The 21,415-nt window shown below is 43.8% G+C and overlaps 1 protein-coding gene and 1 long non-coding RNA gene across 6 annotated transcripts in view; one reads left to right on the top strand and one right to left on the bottom strand.

Annotated features, from left to right (window-relative positions):
• Nucleotides 1-4,457, top strand: part of LOC132380296 (uncharacterized) — a 28,400-nt gene extending 23,943 nt beyond the window's left edge. Inside the window, exons 4-5 of the long non-coding RNA XR_009507727.1 lie at nt 614-816; nt 4,305-4,457. This is a non-coding gene — a long non-coding RNA (uncharacterized LOC132380296). The remainder of the gene's footprint in view (nt 1-613; nt 817-4,304) is intronic.
• Nucleotides 1-21,415, bottom strand: part of aatkb (apoptosis-associated tyrosine kinase b) — a 327,637-nt gene that overhangs the window by 229,071 nt on the left and 77,151 nt on the right. The gene's annotated exons all lie outside the window — the stretch shown is intronic.

The following is a 21,415-nucleotide window of genomic DNA, read 5'->3' as shown; positions in this document are numbered from 1 at the left end:
TCAGAATCCTGTGTGAGTCACTCGCCTCTCGTCTCCCCAGGGCTTGTCTAGTGTCTCCATGGCACAAGTCAGGAGGCTGATGGAATTCTTAAGGAACAGAAACTAATCGAGAAAAATAGCCGGGATTCCCTTCATCTATTTGGGACACCATGTCGCTTAATTGGACAAGAGACTATTGTTGAACAGTTTCAAACTAGCATCAGTCGCGTGCACTTATGTGGCCGTTAGACACTACATCATGCCTGCAGTGGACAGTTTTCAAGATAGCGTCAGTTGCTTGTGTTCAAAAAGCGTGATTTTTGAAACTGACAGTTGGGGTAAAGTTGTATTAGTCTAGTACTAAAAGTGCTCCTCTGTTCAGCCAAGGTGGCATGCAAAGGCTGAGAAACATTGTCCAGAACTATTTTCCGTAGGGCCCTTTACTCCACCACAGTCTTCAGTATGTCCAGTTTGACTTCTATAACAGGGGCAGCCTTTCCCCTCAGTTTATTGAAACAACTGCACTGCACTATAATCAGTCAATCTATAGCTCGGGAAGTGTTGACTACTCCTGTTAGACTATTTGAGGCAACTTATTTTTCTTATTCTTTCTTACTTCACTTCTAATATTTAGACGATTCAGGAATGCTTTGCTCACTGTGATTTCAAGCATTCAGGCTTCAAGATGCCAGAAGCAGCCAGAAGTGAAAATGAAATGATTTCACTATTTCAACAAGTAAGGAACCACAAAGAATTTGAAGGTATCAACAATCATCTTGAATGTGACAATGAAAATGAAGATTTGGAGGATGCAATCGTCAAAAACATTGTGTGAAGGTAATCCGTTATTTGCGCTAGGTGTCTGCACCGATTTTGTTCATTTACAGTCAATCAAAGAAACACTAGATGAAATCCTCCATCAATAACAATTAGGAACTAATCCACAGTTTTATAGTACTGTAGAGGTATTGGTAGTGTTCTAATTTGTTCTGTATTTCATTTAAATACAGAACTTGTTACTCAGTTAAACAGTAGATTGTCTTTTTTTATTCCTTTGTAACTATTTCCATGAAACTTCGGCTAATTGGGCAGCTGCTTAATTGGGCCAAAACGTACTGGTCCTGATGTGGCCCAATTAACCAGAATCAACTGTACTGCCTCCCTGAATGCACTGTGGGATCACCATCACCCAACAGGATACAATAGTTCAAAGACAGCTCACCACCAATTTTGCAAGGGCAATTAGGGGTGGGAAGCATATGATCCCCTGAAAAAAAAAGAACACATTAAGCTGGAATGTCAAGTGTTTCTTCCTCTCCATTGATGCTGTCTAACCTGCTGAGATCCTCCAGCACTTGTGCATGTTAGATTCATTCTAAGTCTGGACCAGTGTGTAGTAATTGTTAGCAGCTCGGTGTTGTCCTCTACAGAACAACAAAAAACCAGAAGCCCTCATTCAATGAGCTACTCCCCCACTGTGTGTTTTATTGTAACGTCCCCTCCCCTGATAGGCATTACCCTGAGGTACACAGTCTTGCAAGAGCTTATGAAATAGAAGCAGGCATAGATCATTTGGCCTGTTTCATCATTCTATATCTTCTACCTGATCTGATCTTGTCCTCAATTTCAACACATCATCCTCTGCAACTTCTGCCATTTCCAAAGAGATTCTACACTAAACTTACCTTTACCGCGCCCCTTCCCCCACTTTCCATAGGGATCACTCCCTCTGTGAATCCCTTGTCCATTCATACTCCTCACACAAGTCTCCCTCCCGGCACTTATCCCTGCTAGTGGCCTAATTGCTACACCTGCCTGTCACCTCCTCCCTTAGCCCCATTCAGGGCCCCATTCCAGGTGAGGCAAGCTGCAAATCTATTTCCTGCAAAGCTGCTTCCTCTACATTGGCGAGACCTGTCGCAAATTGGGGAACCGCTTCATCAAAAACCTCTTCTCTATCTGCCAAAAGCAGAGCTTCCTGGTAGCCAAACACTTTAATTCTGATTGTCATTCCCATTCCAACATGTCAGTCCATGGCCTCCTCTTGTGCCAAGATGAAGCCACCTTTTATTAAATCTGGGTATCTTCCAACCTGATGGCATAAATATCGATTTCTCCTTCTGGTAAAAAGAAATTCCCTCCTCCTCCTCTCTCCTATTCTTCACTGTCCTCTTACCTCTTCTCACCTGCCTCTCACCTCCTCCTAGGTCCCTTCCTCCTATGATTCATTCTCCTCTCCCATCAGATTCCTTCTCCAGCCTTTTAACTTTCCCCACATACATGGCTTCACCAGTCACCTTCCAGCTATCTTCCTTCCCCTCCCACCTCCCCACTTTTTAAATTCTGAATCCTTCTTTCCTTTTCAGTCCTGAAGAAGGGACTAGGCCCAAAGCGTCAACTGGTGATTCATTTCCATAGACGTTGCCTGACCTGCCGAGTTTCCCCAGCAACTTGCGCGTGCTGCTTTGGAGTTCCAGCACCTGCAGATTTTCACGTGCTGTCAATTCCCACCACTGCCTGTAAGGAGTTTTACATTCTCCTGATGACTGTGCGACTTTCTTCCGGCTGCTCACACAGTCCAAAGACGTACAGGTTGTTAGATTAGTTGATCATTGTAAATTGTCCCATAATTAGTCTAGGGGGTTGCTAGGTGACATGACTCAAAGAGCTGGCAGGGCCTATTCTGCATTGTATCTCAATAAATAAATAAATTCCTATTGTCCTGGTTTGTTCACCCTCAACTCTGTTAGTCTAAAATTCAACACCAGCTTTGAATAAGTTCATAGACTTATAGAACTGTGCAGCACAGAAACAGTCCCTTTGGCCCCACCTTGTCGTTATACCAACTCCACTGGCTCACATTTAGTCTGTAGTTGCTCTACCTTGAAGACACAAGAGATGGCAGATGCTGGAGCTCAGGGAGCCAACCAGAATCTGTGGAGGCAGAGAGAAGGTCAATGTTTCAGGTTGAGACCCCTGCAAAATGAACTGAGCGCTTCCAACAAACCAGAAGGCAGCGTATAGCTACAAAGGCTGCAGCTCTGAACTGGAGTCCCTTCGTTTCACCTGCCATTTTGTCTAATGACATGCTGTTCGGCAAGGTATTTTTACCGGGAATTTTATTCCCAGTACTGATGCTCTCTTCACATTACAACTTTGTCTACACTTCATCAATTATAAAATGAACACTCCGAGGTACTGAAAGGTACTTCAAAATGCAAACAAGTCTCTCTTTCTTTACAGAGATCCTCTGAAACGAGGAAATGTTGATGAAGCTAGGGCTTCTCTCTTTGGAGTGAAGGAGGATGAGAGCTGTCTTGATAGAGGTGTACAAGATGCATTCTGCAGATGATGTGGACAGCCCGAGACTTTTTCCAAGGGTGGAAATGGCTAATACCAGGGGGCATAATTTTAAGCAATACACATCAAATGTTGGAGGAACTCAGCAGGCCAGGCAGCAGCTTTTCCATTGACACTGCCTGGCTTGCTGAGTTCCTCCAGCGTCTGGCGTTGCTTTGGATTTCCAGCATCTGCAGATTTTCTTGCGTTTGGCATGATTTTAAGATGATTGGAGGACAGTATGTAGGATCATTGGGGCCTCCCTTTCCCCCATTAGTGACATTTACCAGAAGCGCTGCAGACAAAAAGGGCCTGAAGCATTGTTAAGGATCCCTACCACCCATCCCACCATCTCTTTGACACACTGCCATCAGGAAGGAGGTACAGGAGCATCAGGATGAGGGCTGCCAGACTGGGTAAGTTTCTTCCCTCAGGCTGAGAGGCTAATACCCTGCCACCACCAAGGACTCATCATTAGGACAGTGAGCTGTTTACTTATGCTGTGCATTCCTACATGAATTTTTAATTATACTTCATTAACTTATTTATAGTATAATACCTGTACTTTGTTTAATGTGCAGTGTGTGACACATGTTGTGTGGGTGCACCATGATCTGGAGGAATATTGTTTCCTTTGGTTGTATATATGTACAGTCAGATGACAAACTTGAACTCGAACCTGAACTCGGGCTGTCAGAGGTAATTTTTTTTAAAAAAATAAGCACAGAGTGGTGAGTGTGTGGAACGCATTGCCAGGGGTGGTGGTCAGGGCAGGTACATTAGGGACACTTAAGACACTCTTAGATGGGTAATGGAGAAATGAAGAAATGTGGAAGGGTTAGATTGATCCTGGAGTAGTTTAAAAAGTCAGCACAACATTGCGGGCCAAAGGGCTTGTACTCTGCTGTTCTATTTTGTATGAAACAAACCTAATTTAATAACATTCCTCTGTCTCACCCAACTCCCACCAACCACCGACTACACAGATGATACCAGCTCTGCGTCCAGGGTTTGAAGGGCAATTCGTTTTATCATCACAACATCAAGCAGACTGCAGTGAAAATGGAGTTTGAAGTGGGGGAAAAAAGGATTTGGAATTACTCCTGGATTGTTCTATAAAACCAGTGTAAATAAATGCCTACTACTGCTATAGCTGAGGTGTTCCCTCAATGCTCATTTCATCTCCTGCACAGTCACAGTACAGGCTGAAATACCCCACTGTGAATCCAATAGTCACAATGATACAGGCCACCATATTGGCCAGGGTTGAACACCCAACACAAATTCCCTTTTTTTCCACATTCATTCAAGAGGCGTGGACATCACAGGTGGAGGCAGCATTTAATTGTCCACCTGTTCAGAAGGTGGTGAGCTGCCTTCTTGAATGGCTGCAATCAATAAGTTATGAGTTCTAGGATTTTAACCCAACAATGGAGAAGGAACGGCGACATATTTCCAAGTCCATATGGTGTGCAGGTTGGACAACAACTTCTAGTTGGTGGTATTCCCACACTTTTGCTTCCCTTGTCAAGGGTTTGGAAGGTCCTGGTGATCTTCTAGTACATCAACCAGCGTTATCACCAGCTGCCTCTGTAAAGTGCTGGCCTGGAAGAGGGACCTTGGAGAATCTGACTTGCCATGAAACCACAAAAAGGACACTCTCTCCCTGTATAAATAAAGGGACGAATCAACACAACTAACGTAACTAACAAACCACATTCCAGTTTCCATTCATTTTCCTTTCTGTTCCAAAAATAGGAAATTGGTGGCAGGTAGATGAAGCCATCTTGCCCACCGAGTCCATGGATTGGATGGTCCACACATGTCAACAAGGGTGGGTGGGGGGAGGAGTGGGAGTTGGAGATGGGAGAGGGAAGGAATCACTCCATATTTAACTCTATTCCACTCAAAGTAAATCCAAAGTGGCCTTAAGACATGAGATCTCTTTTCCCCCTTTTGCCTGGTTCCTTCATCATTTACTGTTCACAGTACCATGCTAAAGTGGTGGCCAAAGCTAGTCAACATGGAATCAGAAGGCCATGGTCTCAAGTCCCACTGCAGAGAGTTATGCTTAAAGATCTAGACAGACGTAACACAGCAATACTAAACAATGTTACCACAAAGGCTAGATTACGAACAATACATCAGCTCTTAAAGGACCTCACTGAATAAAGAGTATCCCACTGGCTGAAAAAAAGGACCTCACTGGATGCACCATATCCCACTGGCTGGAAAAGAGAGGACCCTCACTGGATACACCGAGTATCCCACAGGTTGGGAAAAAAATGGAGGACCTCCCTGGATGGACAGAGTATCCCACTGGCTGAAAAAAAGAAAAGAGGACCTCACTGGATACACAGACTACCCCATGGGGTAGAAGAGGAATTCGTTGGGTGAAAAGAATTCCAGATTAGCTAGGGAATGCAGAAAGTGATTTCCTTATCTATTGTCTTAATGCTGTTACCATTTTGCTGGAAAATTCATGATACTGCCCCATCCCCTCAGCCCTGGAACCAACATCCCAGTATGATCAATCTCTCTTGCTCTATCTGATTGGTGATGCCGGCTTGAAATAATTAATTGAGTACTGAAGCTTTGAATTGCTGAGGCAAGGAAAATCTCTTTAATACGTGGCACATTTCAGCAAACAATTGATTTCAAATGGCTTTAAGAACCCCTATACGTTGAATAATATATGAAAACATTTTGAAGGAAATCATTGCAATATGGGATACAATTAATTTAACAGATTCTTAATCAATAGTTCTGAGTTGGAGTGTTGTGTGTGGTTAAGTAGAATGACTTTATTAAACTCTGCTAACACACACCAGTCTAGGAAATAGATTGCACATTGACAGTGATCGTTTGTGGGGTGGTAGGCAGGAGTGCAGCAGTTAGTGCTGCTAATTCAATGTTCCTGTAATCTAGGTTTGATCTTGCCCTCTCAATCTCAGGTGTGCACATACTAACCCTGTGACCATGAGAGTTTTGAAAATTAACCATTTAACTACCAGTTTCTCAAAGACCCTGATAACAGACTGCAATCATTCTAACCATAAGAGATTCTGCAAACGCTGGAGGAACACAGCTAGCCAGGCAGTATCTATGGAGGGGAATGAATAGTTGATATTTCAGGCGGAGACCCTTCATCAGCCATAGGTGCTGCCTGACCTGCAGAGTTCTTCGGCATTCTTTGTGTGTTAAATTCATACTGACCCTGAACCCTGTGCTGTCTCAATATGCAGTAACTCTGGATAGCTCAGTGTTATCCTCCACAGAGCAACAAATGACCAGAAGCCCTCAAACAACTGTTCCTGAATCGCTCCTTTGTTGTGTCTCCCTCTTCTTCTTGGGCCCTTAGCTGCCAGTGGAGCAGAGGCCATTGATGATGTCCCTTTTCCATTGTCCGAAGTCGATGGGCTGTTTGGAGTTCATCAATGTTTCTGTAATCCATTGTATCCATTGTACAGGGGATTGTCCTGTTCTGCTTGACCAGAGCCCTGTTGGCCAGCCTTACCAATTTCCACCTATCACAACAGGGACATAGAATTGGACTGTGTGTTTTTTCCCGCAATTACCCCTCCCCAAATGCACATCACCCTGAGGAATACAGCCTTGCAAGAGCATATGGAATAGAAGCAGAAAGGAGACCATGTTCCACCATTCTATACACTCTACATGATCTACTCTTTGCATGGTGGGGTGGAGATACATCTCTCCCAAAGGAGGTGCAAGGCACTCCTTCCCTCCACTGGCCTGCAGGTCACCCTTGGGCAAGGTGTAGCACCTGCTTGGCCCCCCCAATCAGGTTGACATGAAGCCATGGGGGGCAGGTGGTGGATGGTCGTGTGAGCAGCTGGTGCATATCACAAGTCCTGGTTATGCAACCACTGACGCCAGGCAGACAATCTCTGAAGAGTATTGATAATGCCTAGGATCACCCGTCTTGTAAAGGCAATGGCAAACCACGCAGAAAAATTTGCCAAGATCAATCATGGTCATGTCAGACAACATGGCACATAATGACGATGGTGAACTGAACTTGGCCTCTGTTCCTTTTGTCCTGTCTGCTTTGCATAACCAACCCTTAATTCTCTGTACCTCTAAAAATCTAAACTGGCTTTCATAAGTTCATTGCCGTTTAGAGTTGTATAGCACAGAAACAGTCCCTTTGGCCCATCTTGCCCATACCAATCATTATTCTAGCCCCATTTGCCCACACTTGTTCTGTAACTTCCCTGCCTTGGCAACTGATGAGTTTAGAGACACAAGTTTACTTTGATTAGCTTGCAGACGTTTCATCACCAATCACGGTGACCTCCTCAGTGTTCAGTTGTTGGGGTTTCTCTCTGGAAATACTCGCTAATTGCCAAGCTCAGTGAGCACCACAGCATCAAATGCCTCAAACCAAGCTAACAATATTCATCACCATCCTAAGCACAAGTTTCACTCTGTCTATGTCTCTCATGATCTTGTATACCTCTATCAGGTTACCATCCACTGTAGGACAATCGTGTGTAAAATTAGTGTAGTCCCTTTGTCCCATTCACAGTTCCCCTCCAAGTCCCACACTCCTCCTGTTAAATTCAAAACCGTGCCCCAAGTCAAAGATCATCTCAAACTGCTGAGGCTGGGTCTAAATTGGGCACATTGCCAACTTCAGGGAAGAGTTAAAATCAGCCTTCAATATCTATGGAGACAATTCACAATTTTAAATCAGAGCTGCACATACACAGAAAACGCTGGAGCTCATTTTAAATGTCTCGGTGCTTCAGGCAATTGTTTGTTTTTGGAGTCAGCAAGGAAACAAGCCTTTCAGGCCACCAGGACCACATCAATCCTGAAGGATGTACTCACACTAATCCCACAACCCTAGTCTCCCCCTCCCCTTTCTTCTGTTTTCCTCCATTCTGGTGGCCCTCTCCCCACTTTTCTCCTCTTGCCCTGCCTGCACAACCTGCCCAGCACCTCCCTCCTCCTTCCCTTCAGTCCACTCCTCTCAGATTCCTTCTTCAGCCCTTCACCTCTTCTGTCACCTCCCAGCTTCTCACTTCACCCTCCCACCTTCCCCCTCACCTGGTCTCACCTATCACCTGCCAGCTTGTATTGCTTCCCCTCCTCTCACCTTCTTACTCCTGCTTCTGCCCACTTCCTTTCCAGTGCTGATGAAGGGTGTCGATCTGAAATGTCAACTGTTCATTCCCCTTCCTATGCTGCCTGACCCGCTGACTTCCTCCAGCACTTTGTGTATGCTGCTCATGATTTCCAGCATCTGCAGAATCTCATGTCTCTTACTCCTTGATTTCATTTGCAACCCCCTCCCCCGCCAAGTCTGCATTGTACAAATTAGAGGTAACATAAAGTGTTCAATTAATCCACAAGTGCACGCATCTGACATGCCGATTTCCTTTGGGCACTCCAGTTTGAGCACGGGGGAGCGTGCAAACTCCACATGGACAGCACTGGCAATCAGCACTGATCCCAGCTTGCTGGAGTCTGACCACTGCACCTCCCCAGATAGCTGCTAGTAACCGGTAAAAGAAAATCTTAAGACAGGTTTTTAGATTTTAAGTGTAAAGATGATCAATGGTCATACTGAATGGGTGAGCAGACAACAAAGGGCCGAATGGCCTTCTCCTTCTATTTCTAATATTATCAACGGATTTCAGAAGTATTTCTGAGAGCTGGGTGTGCAATTACAAGGGGAAAAGCGGAATGAGGTTTTTTTATCCTGATGTTTTATTTATTTAGGGAGAGGATGTGGAGTTGTCCCTTTGAGCCAACCCCTGACGACCCCGAGTTAACCCTCACCTAATCATGGGACAACTTACAATGGCCGATTAACCAACCCGGTACACGGTCTTTACAGTGTGGGAGGAAACCGGAGAGCACCTTGGAAAAACCCACAAATTCCATGGGCATGATTTACCAAGGAGGTGGGGATGGAAAACCAAACTCCAACACTCTGAGCTGTAACAGTGTCACACTAAACTGCTGGTGACCACAGTAAAGAGAAATTAATGTGAAGGATTGCTTCACAAGGAAATTGTGGCTTGACCGCACCGCTTCTGAATGGAAGTGGGAAAGATCCCAAATGTCCGTTTCTCTATAACAGCTCGTTGATTACGCACCAGTTGGGAAATATTTCCTTTGTCTCTGCTGGGAAAAAAAAACAAGACAAACAAAATACAGAACAAAGGAAGCTACAACACTGACCTCAAAGGATGCTTAGTACAACGCAATTCTTGTGCAATTGGCTCTTACAGATGCATGGCTTGTTTTTAACCTTTAAAAATAATTCAACATTCTACAGTGTCGCTGCTGCTATTTTTAGTGAAATTGTAAAATTGACAAATAAATAAACATACAGGACAGGACTAGACTGTAAAGGGGAAAAAATTCCCTCGTTTGTACAAAATTGATTCCAAAAGTGTCAATCTATTTGTGGTTAGCAAACAGACACAAGCACTAGAATAATTCTAAATGATTTTAAGAGAAAATGTTTGAAAAATTAAGCTTCTGCTGCAGATTTTTTAATGCAGGACAACTTAAAAATAGAAAAATATTTAGAAATGGAAAAGCCTCCATATGATGTCACCCAAAAGCCTCAGTTAATCGCAAAATGCCGTTATGGTGCTGAAATAAATGCCCTACATTTTAAGTCACTGTCTTATATTATCAACACTACAGGGATTGGTGCAAAAAAAGCAAAGGAGTCAAAACTACTTGGAGGGAGAGGGAGGCGGAGCAGAGAGAGAGGAACAGAGAGGGAGAGAGTCAGGGAGCGAGAGAGAGGGAGAGTCAGAGTGAGCAGAGAGAGAAAGAAAGTGTGACAGAGACAGAAAGAGGGAGGGGGATCAGAGAGACAAAGAGGGAGTGAGTCAGAGAGAGAGGCAAACAGAGAGAGAGGGAGGGGAGAGAGACAGTCAGAGAAACAGACAGAAAGAGAGGGTGAGAGTCAAAGAGAGTGAAAGAGAGGGGGGTGTTAGTGGGAGAAGAGAAACAGGAAAATGGGTTGTTAGTATACTCACCTTTTCATCAGGTAAATATAAGAGAAATCTGTTACTTTATTCCCAGTTGTTCACAGAATGCCATGGCAGTTAATACCCTCTCAATGGCCATAAATGATATTAACAACAGGTTGTCATGGGTATGGAGCCCACACATACATGGCACTAGGTAAAGGTGGTAGATCAGTTTCCTTGAAACACAATAGTAGGAATACTGATGAAACTGCAAGATTTTTATGGAGTCTCAAGGGTCTGCAATTGCTGGAAACCTGCAGCAACAAGCAAGATGCTGGAAGAACACAGTTGGTCAGGCAGAATCTGTGGATGGAAAACAGACAAAAGGCCCAAAATGTCTAAGCCGCTGAGTTCTTCCAGCATCTTGCTTGTTGCTACAAGATTTTCAGTATGGATTTTATTTTCTGATATTTTAATTGCCCAGCTGCTATGATGGTATTTGAACTCAGTTCTCTACATGAGTGGACCATGCCTCAGGCAACAGGCCAAATACCTAAACCACCACTTACTGCTCTCACTCCCTCCGAGCCACCTTGCTAATGAAGCTCAGCCAAGCTTTCAAGTTCACCAATCATTTCATCTTGAGTTCAGCCAGCCGTGTGGAACCTTCCACGATCAGGAAAATTAACACCAAAGAACACAAGTTCTACAAAGAATTAGAACTGACATACTTTTTAAAACAAAAAGGCTGACAGGTGCAAATTAAATATAATCCAACTTTTTCAGCAACACAAGGAAACTTAGCAAGTTTACATCCATAAACTTGACCTTGCATTGTTCTCTAATTGCATGGTTTAATCAAAGATCAAAGTACATATACGTCACCATATACAACCCTGAGATTCACTTTCTTGGCATTAACAGTAGAACAAAGAAACACAATAGAATCAATGGAAAACTGCACACATACAAAGACAGACAAAACAGCCTATGTGCAAAGGACAAACTGTACACAAGAGTGCTGTTGCAGGAAAGCAGAATCCATCAGCAGGAAACTCCACCATCTAGGCCACGCTCTCTTCTTGCTACTGCCATCAGCCTAGAAGTACAGGAGCCTCAGGTCCCACACTGCCAGGTTCAGAAATAATTACTACCCCTCAACCATCAAACTGTCAACCAGAGGGAATAACTTCGCTCAACTTAACTCACCCCAATACTGAACCATTCCCACATCCTATGGACTCATTTTCAAGGACTCTTCATCCCATGGTCTCAGTATCTATTACTTATTCATTGTCTTTTTTGTATTTGTACAGTTTGTTGTCTTTTGCACACTGGTTGATTGTCCGTCTTGTGTGTGGTTTTTCATTGTCTCCATTGCGTTTCTTTGTACTTTTTGTAAATGACTGCAAGAAAATGACTCTCAGGGTGATAAATATGTACTTTGGTAATCAATTTACTTTGAATTTTCGAATACAGAAAAAAAACACTAAGTTAAGAATGAAAACTCTGGACTGGCAATGAAACAACTTGGCAAACTAAACATATCAAAACAAAAGAGAGACATAAACTAGAGCAAGATGTGCACATTCTCTTCCTCTTAACATCAGACTCAAGCTATGGTATGAATAGAACGTCAAAAGGTGACTGCCTCGTTGCTCAAAGCAGAAAAGCACATTAATTCAGCTCTTATCAACAACAGAAAAAGAAGCTTTGTGAACTTAATTTACAGGAAAATGCAGTCTTAATACTTGGACAATCCATTAAGCTAGTAGGCACATTTTGCACAAGCACAAAAATTAATTGCAATTTGTTATCGTTTTCCATCCAACTTCACGCATGAGGAATCCCTCACCATGCCCAGTCAACTATGAAAATATTTGTGAGTTTTTACAGCTTCACAAATGATCAAGAATGGCTTTGAACTTGATGAGGATCGGAATTCAATATTTAAGGAGTTTAGACCCGACAGTGGAAGATCAGGAGCAGAATCATAAAATTCAGCCCATTGAGTCTGCTCCACCCTTCCATCATGACTGATTTATTATCCCTCTCAACTTCAATCTCCTACCTTCTCCCTAGAACTTTTGATACCTTCACTAATCAAGAACTTAACAACCTCCACCTTTGGCTTGGCCTCCACAGCTGTCTGTTGCAGTGAATTCCACAGATTCACCTACCTCTAGCTAAAGAAACTCCTCCTCACCTCCATTCCAAAGGGACGTCCTTATATTTTGAGGCTATATGCCCTCTGGTCCTAGATTCCCCCACTATAAGAAACATCCTCTCCACCTCCCCTCTATCTCTATAGGCCTTTCAATAGACTTCAATGAGATTTCCTCTCATTCTTCTCAACTCCAGTGAGCACAAGTCCAGAGCAATCCAATGCTCCTCAGACATTAAACATTTCATTCCTCAGATCATTCTCATGAACCTCCTCTGGACCCTCTCCAATGCCAGCACATTGATAAGGGACCCAAAACTACTCCTGATACTCTGTGCAGTCTGACCAATGCCTTATCAAGCCTTAGCTCACTGAAAGATGCCACCAAGATAAACTACACTAAAAAAGAGCTCCATTTATCTCTTCGCTTCACTTCCCACACCCACACTGCTTCCACCCCCTCTCCCCCACCCAAAATATCTGGGGATGGATGCTTAGATTTATGAAGGTTGATTTCTGTCAAGTCACAGAGACAGACCCTTGGACTCACCAATTCTACTACCAAGTTTAACTAATCCTGTCCTAACCCATTTCCTATCTTTCCATGCTGACTTCAAAGAGCTGGTCTCAAACTTCCTTCTGAGAGCCAAGAAATTGTAGTGTGTAAAAATAGAACTTTAGATGAGTTTGACTATGGTGGAGGGTTGCTCTGGTTACCAATTTTCTAACATACCCTTGACCCAAAGTTTAATAAGAAGGTCCAACCTCCAGACGTAAGAGATCACAGAGGAAGTGAATAAGGGATTTTGGGATGGGGCAAGTGTGGGACGTGTTAATTTTTGTAACTTCAGAACATTAAATTAATTCAAAGGAAAATGTGGAGTCTGGAATGCGGATGTAACTTCATCTTTTACTTTTAGCAAGGCGCATACTTATGTATCACTTAGGAGCGTGATAACGTATTCCATTTGCATACTTTTACATATAACCCGTAATGCTTAATCAAACTATATACACACACTCCAGGTGCTCTGGTTTCCAAAGGTCAGCAGGTTAATTGGCCATTGCATATCTCTCTGTGACTCTGAACACTCAGGATGGGGAAAAGGGGGTTGGAATGGGGGTAAGTTCACCAGCATTGGGGCCAAAGAGAGGGTGGTGAGTTAGTCATCTTGGGGACGGACTGAAGAGGATGGAAAATTTCATCTGTGGGCGTAAGAGAGGGAGGGGGTCAGGTGCGAGGAAGTGGTACTTGAATGGGATGAGAGCACTGGTGGAGGGAGCCCCGAGGAGAAGGATGAAATTAAAAGGAAAATCTCCTTTACATATTAGTGAAGGAATCTGGCCTTCCTGATGCAGCATGGTGTTGCGTGGTTAGTGCAATTGCTTTACAATGCCATCGATCACCAAACAGGTTTCAATTCCTATTGCTGCTGTATGTGAGGCGTTTATACATTTTCCCCATGACGGGGGGGGGGGGGGGGGGTTTCCTTTGTGTGCTCTGGTTTTCACTATGTGATGGGCATACTCACAGAGGATCCAAACTGGCTCCCAGCAGAATAATCCCTGCAGACCCTTCCCCTTCTTCTTCCCAATAGCACTACGGCATGTCCACTCACATCTACCCACCAATCTCACTCTAACTCTCTTTGCCCCTTGTCTACACTAGGGAGAGTTACTGAGGCTAATTAACCCACTGGCAGTGGGAGGGAACCGGAGCATTTGGAGGAACCCGCAAGATTACAGGGAGAACGTGCGAACTCCACACAGTCAGCAAGCACTGCAGGTCAGATCTGAACTTAGATTCCTGGAGTATGAGATAGGAGCACTAAATGCTGTGATGACAGGCAGCTGCTGGAGCTGAGTGGTAGAATCTGGGGGAAAGCTGATGAGAAGATGGGGAGAATAAAATAGCTTTAGTGTAAATGGGTGCCAGCCTGTTGGCTGGTATGAATACAATGGGCTGAAGGGCCTGTTTCTGCACGGGACAACTCAACAAACTTGGTGAGGCAACATTTCCCAATCAGGTTAATTGTCACTGACAATTAAAAATTGTCATTAAAAATTGTGTTGCGGCAGCAGTACAGTGCAATAGATAAAATACACTATAATTTACAATAAGAAATACACATACAAAAAATTAAATAAATTGTGCATAAAGAGAGGAAAAATCATGCGATATTGTTCATGGGTTGGTTCACTGATTGTTCAGAAACCTGATAGTGAGGGGAGAACAATGTTCCTAAAACACTGAGTCTCTCTCCTCAGGCTCCTGTACCTCCTTCCCTGACGATAACATTTCTTCATGTATACGATGGGGAATGTTTCCCTTCACGTTTGTTGCATCAGCATTTCTGCCATCTTATTGTTCCAATTCATCGTCTTTTATTGATTCTAATCTCTGCAAATTCTTTAATATTGCTTTCCCACGCAGCTACTGGCCTGCACTCCCTGAGGACCTCCAAGCTCTCTCACTGAGCTGATCACAGATACTCCAAATCAGCAGGATGCTTTGCAAACCTCTCTTCCCTTAGCTCCCTCTGCATTCACAGTTGTGCCTCTTTAACTCCTTGTTGTATCTTTCCGCCCCTTTCCTTGACACTCCTGTTGTACTCAGTAAGTTAAATTTGAACCCTCTTAAGTAAAAGGGTTCAAGGATCAGATTGTTGACTAAATGGAGAGAGTCTGCAAGTGACTGAAGTTCAATGGGACTATGTGTTCGAGTGCATTAAGCACAAATGGTTAAGGAGGCAAATGGCCTTCGAGGCTAAGAATTTGGAGTTTAAGGTTTGGGAGGTCTTGTTACAGTTAAAAAAGATCTTGGTGAGGCTACACCTGAACTAGTGTGTAGAATTTTGGTCCCCTAACTTAAAAAATAGCAGCAACAGTTCACCAGCTTCATTCCCAGGAGAAGAGAGCTGTTGTCAAGAGACAGTAGACAGGTTGGGTCTGCATTCCTTGGAATGGAGGGGTGACCTTGTTCAAGCACACACTCATCAGCCACTTTATTAGGTACATCTGCAATCCTGCTCGTTAATGCAAATATCCAATCAGCCAATCATGTGGCAGCAACTCAATACACAAAAGCATGCAGACATGGTCAAGAGGTTCAGATGTTGTTCAGACCAAACATCAGAATGAGGAAGTGTTGGTGCCAGACAGCATCTCAGAAAATGCTGATCCCCTGGGATTTTCATACACAGTCTCTAGAGTTTACAGAGAATGGTGTGAAAAACAAAACATCCAGTGAGTGTGCAGAAGAACATCTCTGAACACACAACGTGTGAACCTTGAAGTGGATGGCCTACAGCAGCAGAAGATCACGAACATACAGAAATGCACTCAGTGTCCACTTTTATTAGGTATCTCCATTACATAATAAAGTGGCCAGTATGTATATAAGAAGGTAGAGCTCACAGGTGATAGGTGGATCCATGTGAGGAGGGCTGTCAGTCAAATGGATGAGGGAAGCGTGGAAAGACTGAAAGAAGTAGGGAGGTGATAGTAGGCTGAAGATGATGGAATTGGATAGGAGAGTAAAGTGGAGAATGGAATCTGAATCAGAATCAGGTTTATTATCACCGGCATATGTCGTGAAATTTGTGAACCCAGCAGCAGCAGTTCAATGCAATACATAATATAGAAAAAATAAATTACAGTACATGTATAATGAATAAATTAAAAATCATGCAAAAATAATATATATTTAAAAAGTGAGGTAGTGTTTACAGGATCAATGTCCATTTAGGAATTGGATGGCAGAGGGGAAGAAGCTGTTCCTGAATTGCTGAGTGTGTGCCTTCAGGCTTCTGTACCTCCTACCTGATGATAACAGTGAGAAAAGGGCATGCCCTGGGTGCTGGGGGTCCTTAATAATGGATGCTGCCTTTCTGAGACACCGCTTCTTGAAGATGTCCTGGGTACTTTGTAGGCTCGCACCCAAGATGGAGCTGACTGAATTTACAACCCTCTGCAGCTTCTTCCAATCCTGTGAAGTACTCACCTCCACCCCATACCAGACAGCGATGCAGTCTGTCAGAATGCTCTCCACGGTACATCTATAGAAGTTTTTGAGTGATTTTGTTTGCATAACAAATCTCTTCAAACTCCTAATGAAGTACAGCCGCTGTCTTGTCTTCTTTGTAGCTGTATCGATATGTTGGGACCAGGTTAGATCTTCAAGAGGTCTTGACACCCAGGAACTTGAAACTGCTCGTTTTTTCCACTTCTGATCCCTCTGAGGATTGGTATGTGTTCCTTTGTCTTACCCTTCCTGAAGTCCACAATCAGCTCTTTCGTCTTACTGATGTTGAATGCAAGGTTGTTGCTGTGACACCACTCCACTAGCTGGCATATCTCACTCCTGTATGCCCTCTTGTCGCCACCTGAGATTCTGCCAGCAATGGTTGAGTCGTCACCAAATTTATAGGTGGTATTTGAGCTATGCCTAGCCACAGTCATGAGTATATATAGAGAGAGAGTAGAACAGTGGGCTAAGCACATACCCCTGAGGTGCACCAGTGTTGATTGTCAGCATGGAGGATATGTTATCACCAATCCACACAGATTGTGGTCTTCCAGTGAGGAAGTCAAACCAAGAATCAAGTGAGGGGTGTCAGAAGAGTAGCTCCACATATCACTTGTCAGCTCTCACTCCACCCCTCCTCTTCAATCTTTATACCAGATCTCTCTCCTCTATCTTTCAATGCAAATGAAGGGTCTTGACCTGAAACGGGGACATCTGTTTTTCTTTTATTAGGAAGGGAGAGAGAGAGAGAGAGACTGTGGTACGCCAAATTACTGGGTGAACAAGTAGTCTTTGGGGTACTGCAAGTCTGTCTTTTTTGATGCTTTGCTGTATGCTTGAGAGCTTGGTGGGGGGGGGGTGGTGCCAATGCTTTTTTGCTGGTGGGGAAAGGGGGGGGTCATTGCTTTGCTGCTGCTCACACGTGGGAAGGGGGAGCTGGGGAGGCTTTAGGGTTTCTAACTCTCATTCATTCTTCGGGCATTCTTCTGTTTTCATGGACGTTTGCGAAGAAAAAGAATTTCAGGATGTATATTGAATACATTTCTCTGACATTAAATGTACCTATTGAAACCTATTGAAAAGTAGACTGTCCATTTCCCTTCACAATTCCCTCACCTGCTGAGTTCATTCAGTATCTTGGGTACTGTTACTGAGAGGTTAAATATGTTACCTGATCCTACAGTACACAGAGCTGTGTTTGGGAATTTTGAAAAGATTTTGAAGTGTGTATTAGTACTGGCTATTATATCAGGAGCCCAAATAATTGATATAATAACAACAGCATGCAGATACCTGGAACTATTGTATTGTTACTGAGACATACCATAAATCACAATATTTATGACATGCATACAAAAATTTATTGAGATAGTGTGGATTCCTTAGAACATGGAAGATTGAGAGATTTGATGGAGGTTTATGAAATTATGAGGGGTATAGGTATAGATTTCAACGTTTAAGTGCAATTTGGAGAGTGGTGGTATGGAGGGCTACTGTCCCGGTGCAGGTCAATGGGAGTAAGTAGTTTAAATGATTTCAGCATGGACTAGATGGGCCAAAAAGCCTGTTTCAATGCTGTACTTTTCTATGACTCTAGGCCCATCAAGCCACACTAGCTAGCAATCCCCTGACTCAGTCCTAGGGTAATCATGGGACAATCTATAATGACCAATTAATCTACCAACTGGTACATCTTTGGATTGTGGGAGGAAACTGGAGTGTGTGGAGGAAACCTACATGGGGAAAACATATAAACCTGGGTCCACCTGTACCGTAAAGCATTGTGATAACTATTACACTACCATGCCACCCAATCACTGAAATGGAGTTATCAAAAGGAAAATATTCTGAAGGCACTTTAGGCAAGCTGACAGAAAAGATGCACTGCAGTGGGAAACATGCAGTAAGCTGTCAACAACTATGACATGATTACAAGCAAAAAGGAAACAAGTTCTAGGAAAGGGAACTAAAGGTTTATTGGAGGAATGATACACTGCTGGAGATGGCCAGAGATACCAACACTGTTTACCTTGTAAACTAAAACTCGCAGTTTGTGCTACACACGCCTCAGGCTTGTTGCTATTTAATCCCTGTAGGCTGTTTGTAGAAATGGTGCCAGAAGGAACCATTTTGTCAATAACAATTCCACTTGCAAAGCAACACACACACACAACACTGGAGGAACCCAGCAGGCCAGGCAGCATCTATGAAAGTGAATAGAGTGTCAACGTTTCAGACTGAGGCCCTTCTTCAGAACTGGAAAGGAAGGGGGAAGATGCCAGAATAAAAAGGTTGGGGGGGGGGGTGAAGGAGGATAGCTATAAGGTGAGGAAGCAATCCTATTGGCAGGTTGTCCCTTGGTCCATATGCAGTATGTATTAACCCATGACACATAGGAGCAGAGTAAAGCCATTCAGCCCACTGAGTCTACTCTGCCATTCCATCATAGATGGTTTAGTTTCATTCTCGATACCTATCTCCTACCTTCTCCCTGTAACAACCTTTCTAATCAAAAACATATCAACCTCTGCTTAAAACATACCCAATGACTTGGCCTCCAAAGCTGTCTGTGGCAATGAATTCCACAGATTCACCACCTTCTGACTAAAGAAACTCCTCCTTATATTTGTTCTGAAGGGACATATTCGATTAAGCTACGCCCTCTGGTCCTAGACTCCACAAGAATAGGGAACTTCCTCTCCACCTCCGTTCTATCTCGGCCTTTCAATATTCAACAGGTTTCAATGGGATTCCCCCCCCCCCCCCCCTCATTCTTCTAAACCCCAGTGAAGGTAGGCCCAGAGTCATCAAATGCTCCTCATACGTTAACTCCTTCATTCCTGGAATCATTCTCATGAACATCTTCTGGACTCTCTCCAATTCCAGCACATCCTTTCTTAGATGAGGGGCCCAAAACTGTTCACAATACTCCAAATGTTGTCTGACCAATTCCTTATAAAACCTCAGCATCACATCCTTGTTCTTATATTCTAGTCCTCTTGAAATGAATGCTAAGATTGTATTTGACTTCCTCACCATCAACTTAACCTGCAGGTCAATCCTGCACAAAGACTTCATCTAAGGAAAGTGTCTTGCTGTGCTGTTTTTGTTTAGTTTCTTCTACTGAATGTATTCCATTGAGGTCCGAATATGTGGCGACACTTGTGGGCTGCCCCCAGCATATCCATAGGTTGCATTGGTTGTTAATGCAAACAACGCATTTCGCAGTGTTTTTCATTGTACATGTGATAAATAAATCTAAATCTGATTTTCCACTTCATTACACATTCTTCTGATTGGTTGTAGACGGGTCATATTCTGCATGGAGGTTGGTCACCAGTGGAGTGCCTTACTGGGACCCTTACTCTTCTTGATTTTTATAAATGACCTGGATGAGGAAGTGGAGGGATGGGTTAGTAAGTTTGCTGATGACACAAAGGTTGGAGGTGTTGTGGATGGTGTGGAGGGCTGTCAGAGGTTACAGCGGGACATTGATAGGATGCAAAACTGGGCTGAGAAGTGGCAGATGGAGTTCAACCCAGGTAAGTGTGAAGTGGTACACTTTGGTAGGTCAAATATGATGGCAGAATATAGTATTAATGGTAAGACTCCTGACAGTGTGGAGGATCAGAAGGATCTTGGGGTCCGAGTCCATAGGACGCTCAAAGCACAGGTTAAATCTGTGGTTAAGAAGGCGTATGGTGTATTGGCCTTCATCAATCGTGGAAATGAATTTAGGAACCGAGAGGTAATATTGCAGCTCCATAGGACCCTGGTCAGAACCCACTTGGAATATTGTGCTCAGTTCTGGTTGCCTAACTACAGGAAGGATGTGGAAGCCATAGAAAGGGTGCAGAGGAGACTTACAAGGATGTTGCCTGGATTGGGGAGCATGCCCTATGAGAATAGGTTGAGTGAACTCGGCCTTTTCTCCTTGGAGTGAAGGAGGATGAGAGGTGACCTGATAAAGGTGTACAAGATGATGAGAGACATTGACCGTGTGGATTGTCAGAGGCTTTTTCCCAGCACTGAAATGGTTGCCAAAAGAGGACACAGGTTTAAGGTGTTGGGGCGTAAGTACAGAGGAGATGTCAGGGGTTGGTTTTTTAGAGAGTGGTGAGTGCGTGGAATGGGCTGCTGGCAACTGTGGTGGAGGCGGATACAATAGGGTCTTTTAAGAGTCTTTTGGATAGGTACATGGAGCTTAGAAATATAGAGAGCTATGGGTAAGCCTAGTAATTTCTGAGGTAGGGACATGTTTGGCTCAACTTTGTGAGCCAAAGGGCCTGTATTGTGCTGTAGGTTTTCTATGTTTCTATCTGTCCAAGTCCTGCAGGCCTCATGTTTTCTCAACACTGTATCCTCTCCACCTATCATCCACAAACTTGGCCACGAAGTTTGGTAAAAGACTGCCTGTGAGAGTATGGTGTCAGTGTTTTTTTTTGCTCTGTAGAACCAACTCTCCCCAGTGTCCTTCCATTCACTGTGAAAGTCCCACCCTGACTTGTCTCCCCAAAGTGCAATGCCTCACACACATCAGAACTGAACTCCATCTACCATTCCTCAGACCAAGTTCCCAGACGATCAGCATCCCGCTGTAATTCCTGATAATCATCTTCACTGCCTATGATGCCGTGTTGCTTTAGTATCATCAGCAAACGCATTAGCCGTGCAATGTATATTCTCATTCAAATTGTCGCTTCAGATGTCAAATAACAATGAGCCCAGCACCAACCCCTGGGGAACGCCACCGGTCACGGGCCTCCAGGCTGAAAAACATCACCCTCTGCATCCCATCGTCAAGCCAATTGTATATCCAATTTGATAGCCCAGCGGGGGTGGGGAAGAGAATTGGGGAGGAGCGCTGGTTGCACATGAGAAGAATCACTGGGACCATTTCTGAAATGGATCACATCTCAGTTTTAGAATGTGCTTTTTTAA

Source organism: Hypanus sabinus, chromosome 23 (genome assembly GCF_030144855.1).
Source record: "Hypanus sabinus isolate sHypSab1 chromosome 23, sHypSab1.hap1, whole genome shotgun sequence".
Classification (NCBI taxonomy): Eukaryota; Metazoa; Chordata; class Chondrichthyes; order Myliobatiformes; family Dasyatidae; genus Hypanus; species Hypanus sabinus.
The sequence above is the reverse complement of the archived record's forward strand: the minus strand, read 5'-3'. Positions and strand labels throughout refer to the sequence as shown.